The 15471-nt window shown below is 35.9% G+C and overlaps 1 pseudogene; it reads right to left on the bottom strand.

The window, feature by feature from the left end:
* Positions 1–9324: 9324 nt before the first annotated feature.
* Positions 9325–15054, bottom strand: LOC142614801 (LRR receptor-like serine/threonine-protein kinase EFR; annotated as a pseudogene).
* Positions 15055–15471: the final 417 nt, after the last annotated feature.

Genomic DNA, 15471 nt, shown 5'->3' on the forward strand with positions numbered 1-15471 from the left:
TCCATTATCACCCGTTTGAGAGTGGAGGAAGAGACAAGAAACCAAGACAAAGCTGTTGAACTTCATGGAGCAAATGGTCCTAAGGTAAATTTTATCTCTTCAAATGAAAACATGCCAAAAGCCAATGCAAAAAATAATGACCATGTAAGGCCTAAGAAAAGGAACTTCAAACATAGGCCAATTGAAAATCAACCTCAATAATGGCAACCATCCTAAGCATGCTCCAAATAATGGCAACCACACTAATAATAGCAATTATGCATGTTTTGTATGTGGAAAGCCTGGACATTCAGCTAGAAATTGTCGTTTTCGAAAACATGGGCCTATGGCTCAAGCCAATGTCATTGAAGAGCCTCTTGTGGCTATGGTTACCGAGATTAATATTCTCGATGGCTTAGGAGAGTGGTGGATTGATTCTGGGGCAACCAAACATGTTTGTTACGATAAAAACTGGTTCAAGACCTATACCATCTTGGATGAGAAAAAGAAAATTATGCTTGGTGATTCTCATACCATTGATGTTGTGGGTATTGGAGGGGTGCTTCTCAAATTTACTTCTGGGAGAGAAGTCACTCTCAAAGATGTCTTTCATGTTCCTAATATTAGAAAGAATCTAGTTTCTAGTTTTTTGTTGAATAAGGATGGTTTCAAACAAGTCTTTGAGGCTGATCAATATGTACTCTCTAAAAAGGGAATGTTTGTTGGCAAAGGCTATGTTTGTGATGACATGTTTAAACTTAATGTTGAGATGAATGAAAATTCAAGTTTTGCTTATATTGTTTCTTGTGTGAATGTTTGGCATGGTAGATTATGTCATATCAATAATAAATATATGAAAAATATGAGTGGTTTAAGTTTAATTCCTAAACTTGAAAATGAACTTGAAAAATGTGAAATTCGTGGCATGACTAAAATTACTCAAAAGCCTCATAAATCAATTGAAAGAAATATTGAATTACTAGAGCTTATCCATAGTGATATTTGTGAATTTGAAGGACACTTGACACATGGAGGCAATCGGTATTTTATAACCTTTATAGATGATTTTTCAAAAAGCGACAAACACACTTGAAGATGGTGCCAAACAAACAAAGTGTGTATTATCTCAAGTTACCTCCAAATGCGCCAATAGGCACCAAATGTGCCTGAATTCTAAAGCAGTGCTGGTCTTCATAATTTTTTTTTTTCGAGAATAAACGGCAAGTGTTGGCCTTCATAATTAATCATCGGTCTTGTGCACCTATGGTGAGGGAAGATAAATTTTTAATTAGAATAATAAGCTTCAAAATTCTTTTTAAACTATGCAAGGAGTCAAGTTTTTTCTACTGTAAAAAGAATTTAAAAGACGTTCTTTAACTCATTACCTACAACTTAGTTATTTAAGTATCAAATTTTTTTATACCTTTGAGAAAATTCACAATGCAGGAAAGCTCATTTTAATTTTTTTTGCCATCTCATTCAATTAATATGGAATTGGCAATCCATTCACTGTAAAGATAATTAGAATATAAAAAATCAATGTTTTTACAACAAATTTGAAATTCAAGATTTCTCCAACAAATTATTTAACTTTGTAGACTTTTCATGTCTGTGTCAGAAATTCAAAACACATGGCTATAATTTAAGCTTATTTAAGAGGAAAAAGCATCTTATAAGACACTCTCTTCAGCTCAGCTTAAAAATCTGGTGGGACTAACCAATAAATCAGTGAAACGTGTAAAAAAAATCCAACTCAACATTACCTCTCAAAATTTTAATCGCCCACCAAAGTATTCCAAAATTTTCCTCTTTTTTTCCATCCTGTTCCTATTTTCATTTATCTCTCTCCGATTTCTCCGTCTTCTCTCCACTCACTATGTCGTTGTCTCCAGTGATTCCGACGATCTGTTTTCCCAGATTTTCTCATCGGTCTTGTTCTTCGCCACGAGCGCCATGGCTTTACCTTTGCTTTTTAGCTGTTGACCGTACCACCATCATCGGTTTTTGCCCTCAAATCTGCCTCCATTCTCACCGTAAACTATAAAAGGTACCCATTTCCCATTTATTTTTCTTCTAGCTTCATTTGTGATTCAAATTGATTTCTTGTGGAACGTTTTGAGAGTTCAATAATAAGTGTAAATAATAAATCCCAGTTAAGTGTGCGTGTGTCAATGGCCAGGAACCGGTGGGTTCCTGGCGGCATTTCTTGGGTTGGTGCGTGCCGACAGGAAATGTCTGTTTGATATTGTAAGTTTGTGTTTGGTATTTTTTTTTTGGGGGGGGTGGGGGTGTGATTTATAGGCATTTTTTTTAACGAGCCTGATTAATTGGATTTAGTTAGGTTGTTATTTGCTGAATTGGGTTTATTTATTTTTTTATGAACCGGGTAGTTTCTATTGGAAAACAGAGAGAATTCTGAAGAAGTGAAATTCTATTTCATTGAAGAATTGAATTAATCTTATACAACCAGATACGTACATATATATACATCAAATCCCTCCACTTAGTAACTAACCACTTAGTAACTAACTAATTAATCAGCTAACAGAAATAACAAACTAATACACGTGCCTATCACATGCTGAGTTAAATACATATACAACTAAACTACATGTCGTTTCTGTTATTATCTAGTATATATATACATCAAATCCCTCCACTTAGTAACTAACCACTTAGTAACTAACTAATTAATCAGCTAACAGAAATAACAAACTAATACACGTGCCTATCATATGCTGAGTTAAATACATATACAACTAAACTACATGCCGTTTCTGTTATTATCTAGTATTGTCTATTACTGTCGTTTCCTTTACAAACTGAAACTGAATCTCTGGAACAGAAACTTTGCTTCTTATCTGTGCTCTTGATTTTGCTCCTCTTAGTTCCATTACTTCCTTTAGCATCTTTACACCCCCCCTCAAGTGGAAGAGGGGCATGAATATTGACCATATTCAACTTGGAAACAAGAAAGGAAAATTGTTGAGCATTCAAGGCTTTGGTTAACAGATCTGCAATTTGAGAATTGGTCCTAACATGTAGCATTCTAACATACCCTTCCAAGACCTTATCTCTGACTAGGTGACAGTCAATCTCTATATGCTTTGTTCTTTCATGGAAAACAGGATTTGCAGCAATGTGAAGGGCTGCCTGACTATCACAGAACAGGAGGGCTGCTTGAGGGTGTTTGATCTGAAAATCATGAAGAACATATAAAAGCCAAATGACCTCACATACTGCTACTGCCATTAACCTGTACTCAGACTCTGCTGAAGACCTTGAGACTGTTTGTTGTTTCTTTGACTTCCATGAAATCAAAGACTCACCAAGGAAGATGCAAAACCAGTGACAGGTCTCCTAGTGTCAGGGCAGGAGGCCCAATCTGCATCAGCAAAAGCCTTCAAATGCAGCTCTGATTTGCTTGAGAAAAATAACCCTTGGCCTGGTGAGCTCTTTAGATATTGCAAGACCTTATGAGCTGCTTGCAAATGAGGCTCTCTAGGGTGTGCCATGAACTGGCTGAGTCTATTCACAGCAAAAGTTATGTCAGGCCTGGTTATTGTCAAGTATAGCAACCTTCCTATCAATCTTCTGTAGGAGCTTGGATCTTGCAACTCCTTCCCTTCATACTTACTAAGTTTGAGATTCTGATCCATAGGTATTTTGGCTGGTTTACAACCTAGCATGCCAGCATCATCCAACACCTCAAGTGTGTACTTTCTTTGGCATAAATTGATACCATTAGTAGTCCTTGCAACTTCAAGACCTAAGAAAAACTTTAAATCACCCAAATCCTTTAGCTTGAACTGTTGATCCAACAAAATCTTCAAGTCATCAACTGCTTGCTTGTTATCACTAGCAATCAATATGTCATCAACATAAACTAATAGAGCAATAAAGGAAGTAGAGGTCTTCTTAATGAAAAGGGAGTAATCAGCCTTGGACTGTGTAAATCCAAGAATAACCAATGCAGCAGAAAATTTGGCAAACCACTGCCTTGAAGCTTGTTTTAGTCCATATAAGGACTTAGTAAGTTTGCAAACTAGCCCCCCTTTGCTGTGGAAGCCTGGTGGGAGATCCATATAGACTTCTTCCTTCAATTCACCATGAAGGAAGGCATTATTCACATCAAGCTGACAAAGATACCAGCCTTGCACAGCAGCCACTGCAAGGAGACATTTGACAGTAACAAGCTTTGCAACAGGGGAGAAAGTTTCAATATAATCAAGGCCTTCTTTCTAGGTGAAGCCTTTAGCCACCAACCTAGCTTTATATCTTTCAACAGTGCCATCAGATTTGTATTTCACCCTATAGACCCACTTACAACCAATTGTCTTTTTATGAGGTGGAAGAGCTGTGAGGGTCCAAGTGTGATTAGCCTCAAGAGCAGAAATCTCAGCTGCCATAGCCTCTCTCCACTTGGAATCTTTAACTGCTTGATGATAGAATTTAGGCTCCTCAATGGTAGAAATAGCATGACAGAAATGCAAGTGTCTGGGAGACAATTTTTGGGAAGATAGGTAAGAGGATAAAGGGAAAGCAGTGCTAGGTGGAACTTGAGACACCTGATTGCACTTATAAGCTTGCAAATAAGCAGGTTTGGTTGAAAGTCTAGTTGATTTTCTAAGAGGTAGAATAGAAGCAGGAGGTGTAGTATGGACAGAAGGTAAGGAGTGATCAAGAGAAACAGTGGACTGATTAGGGGGAATAACAGACTGATTAGAAACATCAGAATGATCCAAGGAAATAGGTAAGGAACCAATAAGAATAGAAGAAGGAGAAGAAGTATCTGAACAAGGATGGGAATGAGGAACATGATCAATAATAGAAGTGGAGTCTGCAATAGGAAGTTGAACAGAAATTGGACAAGATGGAGAGTCAAAATTAGGAGGAGATGAATCAGATAAAGAAAAAGAGGTGAGATCAGAGGAGGAAGAAGAGTGTGAAAAAGGGAAGATAGACTCATGAAAGACAACATCTCTAGATATAGTAATCTTCCTAGTATGAAGATTGAGAACTTTGTAACCTTTCATGTTAAAAGGGTAACCTAAGAAGACACATGGAGAGGCTCTAGAATCAAACTTTAACCTGTGGACAGATGGGGTTGAAACAAAACATAAGCAACCAAACACTCTAAGATGAGTAAAAGATGGTTGTTTATGAAACAAAATCTCAAAAGGAGATTTATGACCTAACAAAGGCATAGGCAACCTGTTGAGGAGATAAGTGGCTGTCAAAATGCATTCACCCCAATATGCTGAGGGCAAATTGGATTGAATCTTAAGAGATCTAGCAACATTCAAAAGATGTTGATGCTTTCTCTCAACCACAAAATTTTGCTGAGGTGTATAAGCACAACTCTTTTGATGTATAATGCCATGATCACTATAAAAATTGGACAAAGAGAATTCAGGAGCATTATCTGATCTAATTGCCTTAATGCCAATGTTAAATTGAGTCAAAATCATGTTATAGAATGAAATTAAAAGCTGTTTGACATCAGACTTAGCTTTCATGAGATATACCCAAGTAGACCTAGTGGCATCATCAACAATGGTAAGAAAAAATCTAAAACCATCATAAGTGCAAACAGAGTAGGGACCCCAAACATCTACATGAATCAAAGCAAAAGGCTCAGTGCTCATATTATTGTTTGAAGGAAATGGCAACCTCTTCTGCTTAGCCAAAGGACAGATGGTACAAATGTCATTACATTTGGAAGAAAAAGAAGGCAAAACACTTTGCATAGAGGACAATTTATTAAAAGAAGGATGTCCTAATCTAAAATGCCATAAAATGGACATATCTTTGTTAGAAACAGATGCTGAAAAGGCTGACTTAGGAAGCTTGTTGGTGGAGAGGTAGTCTAATAGAGAAGGTGGAGTCCTAGAAGTGCTGTTCTACAGCAAGTACAGACCATGTTGGACTTCACCCACTCCAATCGTCCTCCAACAAGAAAGGTCTTGAATAAAGCAGAATTGAGACAAAAACACAAGACAAAAAGGTAAGCGTTGAGTGAGTTGGCTGACAGACACAAGATTAAAGGAAAATGAAGGAACACAAAGAACATGTTCAAGGGTAAGTGAATTGGATAGTTGGACAGTACCAATGTGAGTAACATGAGCAGATTCACCATTAGGTAATTCAACAACACAATGGGAAACAGCAATATAAGAGTGAAAAAGTGAAAGAGAACAAGCAATATGATCACTTGCACCTGTGTCAAGAACCCAAGTACTACCACCAAAAGCAGATCTATTCACAAGCTTAGCAGAGAAAATGGAGTGCTTGAGATTACCTGCCAAAGGAGTTGGTTGAGAGGTAGAAGCTTGGTTGGAAGAAACACTGTTAGCCATAGCAATTGGACTGTTGTGAGAGTCAGAACCTCCAATCATGGCAAGCAGTTTCTGACATTGCTCCATTGTGAAAGGAAAATGCTGTGGGGTGGGTGTGGCAACAGACTCTTGAATAGAATCAAGAGAGGAGACCTGGTTTGCCCTTGCCTTGGTCTTATAGCCAGGAGGATATCCATGAATTTTGTAGCATCTCTCCACGGTATGACCAAGCAATCCACAATGGCTGCAGGTAGGCCTCTCTTTTCCTTTCTTGAAAGTCTTAGAACCAGAACCAAGATTCATTGTTTTGGCTGCAAGGGCAGTGGATTCAACAAAAGGACCATTGTTGCTATGTCCAACTGACCTCTGCCTTTCATCTTGAACCAACAATGAATATACCTTATCAACAGAAGGAATAGGATCCATTAACAGAATTTGGCCTCGAATGTGAGAGAATGAATCATTAAGACCCATTAGAAGTTGCATAATTGCTTCTCTGTGATGAAGATTGGAAATCTTTTCATTCACATGGCACACACACTTCTCACAAGAGCAAAGAGGAAGTGGTTCATAGTTTTGTATTTCATCCCATAAGATTGAGAGATTAGTAAAATAATCACTCACAGTGAGTTCTCCCTAAGAAATGCTAGCAAGATCTTTCTGCAATTGGTAAACCCTAAGTCCATTGCCTTGAGAGAACATATTCTGAAGCTTCTTCCAAACTTCCTTGGCAGTTTTTCGATACACCATGCTAGTTGCAATCTTGGGGGAAACACAATTGATGATCCAAGAAACCACAATTTCATTGCATCGTGACCAACTTTGAACAAGAAGAGGAACTTTCTCCATGGCAGAAGTCAGAGAAGCAAAGCCATCAATTAACCAAAATTTATTTTTGATCCTAAGAGCTCTTTCCATAGATCGTGCCCACGTAGGATAGTTTTCTCCTCCAATCAGTGGCTGAGATACAAGAATTGCTCCAGGGCTCTCAGCGTGGTGAAGAAAGAAGGGATGTGATTCATCAATGGTGATGCTTGTAGAAGCTTGATCAGAAGGCGCCATTGATGTAGCTTCGAAAGGAAAACCCTAGCTTTTGAAGAAGAAGAAGAAGAAAATGAAACAAAGAAATTAGGCGGAAGCAAGAAATGACTGCTCTGATACCATATTGGAAAACAGAGAGAATTCTGAAGAAGTGAAATTCTATTTCATTGAAGAATTGAATTAATCTGATACAACCAGATACGTACATATATATACATCAAATCCCTCCACTTAGTAACTAACCACTTAGTAACTAACTAATTAATCAGCTAACAGAAATAACAAACTAATACACGTGCCTATCACATGCTGAGTTAAATACATATACAACTAAACTACATGCCGTTTCTGTTATTATCTAGTATTGTCTATTACTGTCGTTTCCTTTACAAACTGAAACTGAATCTCTGGAACAGAAACTTTGCTTCTTATCTGTGCTCTTGATTTTGCTCCTCTTAGTTCCATTACTTCCTTTAGCATCTTTACAGTTTCATATGTAAAGATTGTGCTATTGTTTTTATTTTCTCCTGAGTTTGCTGATTAAGATGGGAGCTCTAGAATTTTTACTTCTTGTTTTTGTTAGTGACCCGTGGTTTAAAATTTTTGTTGATGGGTTATTAACAGATTTTAGAAGAAAACAAAAGGAGGCATATTTTTTTCTTTTTAAATTTTGTTAAATTAATTTGATGCTTGGAATGAGTCAATGGAGTACTTGGATACTTGGATACTAAGAGGAAGCAAATCCTAATAAGAGGATTGGAGATTATAATGTTAACGTTTTTGAGTCAAAAGATGGTGGCGTCATTGATGACGGCTTGTTCTGCAATTGACGAATCCATGTTTAGGCATGGAGGGCACGCAGTTAGTTCCTATGGCGGCTTCATAATTATCCAACTCTCAACCTCACAAACCCAACAACAACAACAAAAAACTATTAAAAAAAAAAAAAAAAAAAAACAGTTAAAATACTAGAGCTCCCATTGTGGTTGCAATGTGCTACGACTGTCCTTAGATAATTGTTGCAAACTGTATTATCAGGATATTCTTGACGAATTAATTCCAAATTTAACTACTTAGATGGTTAAGTGACTCTTAGATGCACATGTCACGTGTGGTATGCTTTCATTACGGTTCGCTTCAACTATATATGGGTGCTCTCTGCTCATGACTCGTGAGTACTTATATATAGATATATATTTCAAACTTAGTACATTGCACAAACTTTGGGATTTTAGTTATATCATTAGGCAGAGATCATTCTTTATATCATGCAAAAAGTCCTTGTGACATTTTTCTTTAGGCACTTGTTCTTTCTAAAATTTGGATTGAATGTGTTGTGCTTTGCTTGTGGGTGATATGTTTGTTGTATTGTTGTTCTTTCTATAAGTGAACTTGTGGGGATGTTTTTTGCTTGCTTGAATTGTTATTAAATCATACTTTTACAAGTTTAGCCCAATTCTCTTCTACGTTATTTAGATATATCAATGACTATATGGCCCAAGTTTAGCCCAAGTTTAGCTTTTGCTGACCAAAAGTTCAATGGATTGAAGTCACATACCATGAAGTCAACAAGGCTGATTTTAAATTTTAGTGAAATATTGTAACTAGATGTTAAAAAGTTCAATATGCCAGGATCATAATTTGTAACAGTGTAAGGAAAAGACTTTCAAAAACATTCGTTGTCTTGTATTCTCTAATTTAGATAATTGAGTTTTCTCATTCATTTGTACAAAAACTCTTACTAGGATTTACTATATAAACCGAGAGAATGCAATAAAATGTATTTATTCTTTTCTGCTATTGGTAAAATTGTATTATAATAATGTTCTTTTTTTAAAACCTACATGCATATATAGAAATTAACACATTATAGTAGCTTCAAAAGTCAAAATATTACTATAAGCTGTAAGCTGTCCAAAATGCAAGATATTTCAAATTCTTGTATTTGTTATTTAAAGGATTGAATCTTGATCAATGTTCGAAAGAACATGAGTAATCCATGCCTAAGGAAATAATTTGGATAATTTATTTGATAACACCTTCATTGTCTTTACACACAGATGAAGGCAACGTTTACATTCAAAATCAAGACTAACTCAATACTAAGCTAAAATAAAGGACTCAAACAGGACTAAGTACTCTAAAATACTACTTCCTAAGACTTGGTCAGGACTCAGGACAATAAGAATTTCCAATGTTGCAATGTATATACAACTCAAACACAACAACATAAACATCAACATAAATACATTGCATCTCCACATCTCCACCTATTCAGATTTGCTCCACATGCAACAGCTCAAGAAATACTTGTATTAATATCTTCCTTTGATTTGGTAGAGTCCTACATGAAAAATGTCATGATCTTAGAAAATAAACAAAAGCATACAATACAATTTAACTTATAAAAAATAAGTGATTTCATTGTGGCATTAAAATACTTTCCTAAATCATATTCTTATAAAGCTAAGCATAGGATAAACACGAAACATCTTAACTGGAAAAATTGATGCTTTAACATCTCCTAAGAAAGGGGGAATGGAAGCAAAGAGTTAAACTCAACAAGTAAAACTAACAAAATAAAAAATAAAAAAATAGATTGAAATAATGGAATTGAATTTGGCCATAACCACCCACACTCAACTAGGCTTCAAGCCATTATCAAAATATTATAATTTCCACAATAACTCAATTAGTAACAGTATATTTACAAAATTTCCTAAAAAATATATTGATTAATCCATCTAAAGGTGACACTGAAATTGATAGAACTTTGGTGGGTCTTTTACTTGCCATTGGAATCCCTAATGGCCTGTTTGGAAGTTTAGAGAGGGAGGAGAGTAGAGGAGAGGAGAGTAGTGAGGAGGAGTAATTAGCTCTTCCCCTTGTTTGGATGTTTTTAAAATTGATATGGAGAGGAGAGGAAATGATTAAATAGACAAATTTACCCATATTTGAAAATAAATTGTAACATTAGTCTATGATTAATTGGTTTGTAATTTTGTTAATTTAAAAAGAGTAAATTAGAGAATTCATTTAGTCAATAATTTATCTACTCTACTCTCCCTCCAAATCTCTCCAATTTGGGGGAATTAAAAATGAGGGGCTAGAGGTAGTTAAAACCCCTCCAAACCCCTCCCCCTCCTTCCTTAAAAAACTTCCAAACAAGGGATTTAAATTACTCTCCCTCCCTTTACTCTACTCTCCCTCCTTTTTTAAACATCCAAACAGGCCATAAGTGCATGAGTGGAAAACACGGTGAGAGTAAAATGGATAGAGCTTTGGTGGGTCTTTTGGCCCTTTTGAATGATGGAAGGAGAACGTGTATCTAGCTAAAGATTGGGAAAATGGACATAATATCTTTTGTAACCGCAGATGATATACTTTGCCATATTTGTAATATTAATGAAGAAAAAAGATATATCAAGGATTTTTAAAGACAATGTTCATAAATCTGATAGCAAATTCACTAATTGAATTATAAAGAAAGAAACAAATAAAAACAAAGATCGAACTCCTTACCAGGTCTGAGTTTGTTGAGCAGGAGAGGGAGAGAGAGAGAGAGAGAGATGAGGCAGAGAGACAAAGAGCATGAAGTTTTTTTTGGGTCACCCTTTTGAAACAGAGGTTGGTAGTTGAAAGAGCTGAAACTCACGGTGTTGGAGCGGTTGCCTGGTGAAGGTTGAGACACAGGCAAGCAGAATATGAGAGAGAGAGAGAGACAGTTTCTGAAATTTGAGTTGAGAGAGATTCTGAAATTTGATTTCAAAATGAGAGAGAAGAGGAGGAGGGCTATTGAAATATTCATGGGTAAAATGGTATTTTGAAAATATGAGATGTGTCACATTTTAATTGGTTGGTCTTACCAAATGTGGTGCTGATGTGGAGAGTGCCTCATAAAATACTTTCTCTTCCTTGTGATCTTGATCACTCCGGTAGTGGAAATCAACCAAATGAAAATAAATTTTAGACCATTTTGGATTTTTTTTTATTTATTTATTGGAATAAGCAATATAAAGAACAAAAGTCACATGTTTAATTATTATAGAAGTAGCTTCCAATCTTCCCAGTTTAATACAATAAAAAGAAATATTAACACGAAGGTATATTTCCAATCGCAATATGATTCCCTCTTCCCTAAAACATTTGGAGTGGCCTTTTTAAGTTTGATCACATGCTGTGGTAAATACATTACCAAATTATATCTTCCAAAGATTTTATAAATAAAAAATAAAATTACCTGTCATATACAGGTTCTAAGAAGGATTTGCCGAATTGAATGCAACTCAACTACAACAGCACTGATGTTCATCCTTTCTCTTGGATATTCTATGGAGCAAGCAATTCCAATTCCAAGTATCGAAATCAAGCATTCTTGAATTTTGAGACTCCCATTTCGATTCTCATTGCAAGTGTCATTCATCCTTCTCCCTCCATCCTGTCTTTTAGGCAGAAGAATAGGATCTATAATATCAAATATTCGTTCTGGCAAATTTGCTTTGACAAAGTCATGAAGATTTAAGCTATCGTGGAAACTGTCATCGATAGGCTTTTTTCTTGTAAACATCTCTAATAATAATATGCCATAACTATAAACATCTCCGTATATTGATACCTTGTTTCCCATACCATACTCTGCAATTGCATGTAACATATATTGTAGTAAACATACTTTCATAGCATAAAAAGAAGGGAAATAAAAAATATTAAGAGTGTTTTTCAATGGGATAAAATAAAAATTACAGGGAAAAAAATATCTAGAAAATTTTGTTATAAGCATTCTATCTTCTATAGTAGGAAATATGGGAAAAGGAAAAAGAGTTAAATTTAAGAAATGTAAAATATATTTACCTGGAGGAGTATAACCAACCGTTCCTTTAACCCCAATGGAGCTTGATTGATTAGTAGAAGAATCGTGGACGATATCATGAAGGATTCTTGCCAAGCCGAAGTCACTTACATGTCCAATCATTTCATCATCAAGAAGAACATTGCTAGGCTTGAGGTCACAATGAACAATTGGTGTTTCACAATGATGATGAAGATAATCCAATGCACTAGCAATATCAATGGCAATATTCAATCTTTGAAGAAGACTCAACTTCCTTTGTTTCTCAAGTGCCCCATTAATTTTTCTTGGAGTTGGATGTAACCACTCATCTAGATTGCCATTTCCCATGAACTCGTATACCAATGCCTTAAAATCGTGACCTTGATAGTCAATACCTGAACATGCTGTGAGCACCTTTACAAGATTTCGGTGTCTAATGTTTCTTAGAGCCTCACACTCAGCTTTGAAACTTCTGGAAGCTCCATAGCACCCTAAGTTTAGCACTTTGATAGCAACAGTATGTTTATACTGATTAAGAATACCTTTATACACTGACCCGAAACTACCCACACCAATTAAATTAGCAGAAGAGAATCCATCAGTAGCATTGAAGAGACTTTGGTAAGACACATTAATAAGCAAAATTATAGAATCACTTGAGGTATTTTCTTTCCTTTTTTTTCTTAAAGAACAAAGGCATTGAAATGATAGAACCAAAGTTACTCCAAGAAGCCCGAAGAGTATAAAGATTATCCGCTTCAACGTAAGGGTCAACTTGCTTTTCTTGGATTTATTGTTGTTGCAGTTAGGAAGTTGAAAGTTTGGTATGCCCCCACAAAGCTTACCATTTCCCTTAATCAAAGTTGCACTTGCATTCTTGAAAACTCCATTTGTTGGTACCTCACCCTCAAAATGGTTGTACGAGAGATTCAATAATTTTAAGAAATCAAAACTCTCCAAATATTTTGGAATCATGCCAGAAAAATTATTGTTAGAAAGGTCTAAATGTTCAAGACCTCTTAATGATTCCCAAGATGAAGGAACAAACCCTTGGAAAAAGTTTCTTCTCATGGCTAGAAATTCTAGCTTTACACAACTTGCAAGACTAGCCGGTATTTTACCAAACCACATATTTTCAGAAATATCCAAATGTTCTAAATTTTTCAAATTTCCTATTTCCGAGGGAAGGACACCAGTGAATTGGTTGCCTGACAAGTCAAGGCTATTTAGTGAAAATGAGAGACAGATAACTTGAGAGGATATGATACCGCTAAGATTGTTACGAGGAAGATGAAAAGTTATCAAATTTTGGCATTGACTTAGACTTGAAGGAATGCTTCCCTGAAGATTATTGTCTCCTAAATACAACTCCAACAAATTTGTTAAATTTCCAAGAGAGGATGGAATGTTCCCAATGAAATTGTTTTGAGATAAATCCAAAAATTGTAATTTCTGAAGGCTTCCAAGTATAGAGGGGATGTTACCTAAAAATGTATTGTTCCACATTTCTATATCCTCTAGGTTGATCAGATTCCCTATAACACTAGGAATATTTCCAGATATTTTATTATTATTCAAATAGAAAAAGGTAAGACTAGTTGAGATGTTGCCAATACATTTAGGCAACTCCCCCCCCCCAAGTTGTTGAAATTTATCTCCAAATCTCTTAGGTTGGTAGCATTTGACAAAGAACAGATAAAACTCAAGTCATTTGCTCCTCCATTTCCAAGCTGGTTTTCAGCAATGGAAAACAACCTCACTCTATTTAGCTTCTCTAAAGAAGGAACTTTTCCTGTTAGTTTATTCTTAGCCAAATTTAGTATATATAAATTCGAGGCACTAGATATTGAAATAGGGATAGATCCAATAAATTGGTTGTTGCTGATGGTAAATGTTTCTAAATTTGGTAGAGTGATACCTATGTCTGATGGAAGATGCCCTTGGATTTGGTTAACTGCTACATCAATGTTTGTTATTGAAGAGATATTGAAGAATAAGGGAGGAATTGTACCAGACAACCCATTTGAACCCACAGCAAAGATTTTAAGTTTGGTCAATTGGCCAAAAGAAACAGGGATACTCCCACCCAGGTTATTATAAGCTATAGAAAAACCTTCTAGAGATGATAAGTTTCCAAAAGAAGGTGGGATAATTCCCGTCAAAACATTTTTATGAATAACAAAGAATCGGAGCTTTGACAAGGTGCCAAGCTCTGTGGGGATTTCGCCAACCAGATTATTAACAGCCGCATGAAACACTCTGAGTTTGGCACAACTGGATAAATTGCTAGGAATTGTTCCACTTATTGTGTTATTGTTCAATAGCAAGACTTCTAGTCTGTGCAAACGGCCAATTTCTGGAGGAATTTCATTATAAAAGCTATTGTTTCCAAGGTTTAGCTTCCAAAAAAAACTTAAATTTCCAACATTCGGGGATATAGAGCCTACCAGTTTTTGAGATTGCAGGTCCAACACAGTGACCCTTTGATGTCGACGACCACAGGAAACACCTTTCCATTGGCAAAAGTGGATGCTATCGTTCCAAGAGCTCATGACCCCGAGAGGATCTTTTCTAATCTTGGCTTTGAAGTCTAGCAATGCCAACCGGTCTGTCTCATTATTCTCACCAAGCACAGAGGTGAAAAAAAAGCCAAAGCAGCAGAGAAGGATAAATGTGTGCATGGAAAAAGATGAAGATGGTGGAGCAGAACTCAGGTGTGAACAAAGCCCCATTCAATGTGGTTGAAAAAGCTTTTGCTTAACTAAAATGCCGGTTAACTAGACTCTGAAAGGGTACAACTGTGTGTTTGGTTGCTTTGCAGCTCAAGAAGAAGCAAATTTATAGCTAGGGAAAGAACAGAATTAGTCAGAGTCGTGTAATGGACGCTGAGCCTCTTGATATTTCTTGAACAAATTTAGAGAGGATTTGGATACACGTCTGCGTCTAAATTTTTTTGCCTTTTTTTATTTTTTTTAAAGACCAGTGCTTAGTATACTGTTTATAGAATATAAATAGTTCACTAAGGCATATGAACAGTAAAAAACGAGTAAACAGTAATTTTTTACATATTTAAAAATTATTTTGCTACAGTGTTTTCAATTTTCAGTTTTCAACAATAAATTTTATCTAAACAGACTCTTAATGTACAAGTAAAAAAATTAGATAAGCAACAGTTGCGAGCTTGACTTCCAGTGCCAGTCCTAGAAATTTTTTACGTGTACGTACCTCGTAGCCTAATTGATGGTTAAAATTAACGGTCACGTGCAAGTCACTTGGTCATGA

Source organism: Castanea sativa, chromosome 11 (genome assembly GCF_040712315.1).
Source record: "Castanea sativa cultivar Marrone di Chiusa Pesio chromosome 11, ASM4071231v1".
Lineage (NCBI taxonomy): Eukaryota > Viridiplantae > Streptophyta > Magnoliopsida > Fagales > Fagaceae > Castanea > Castanea sativa.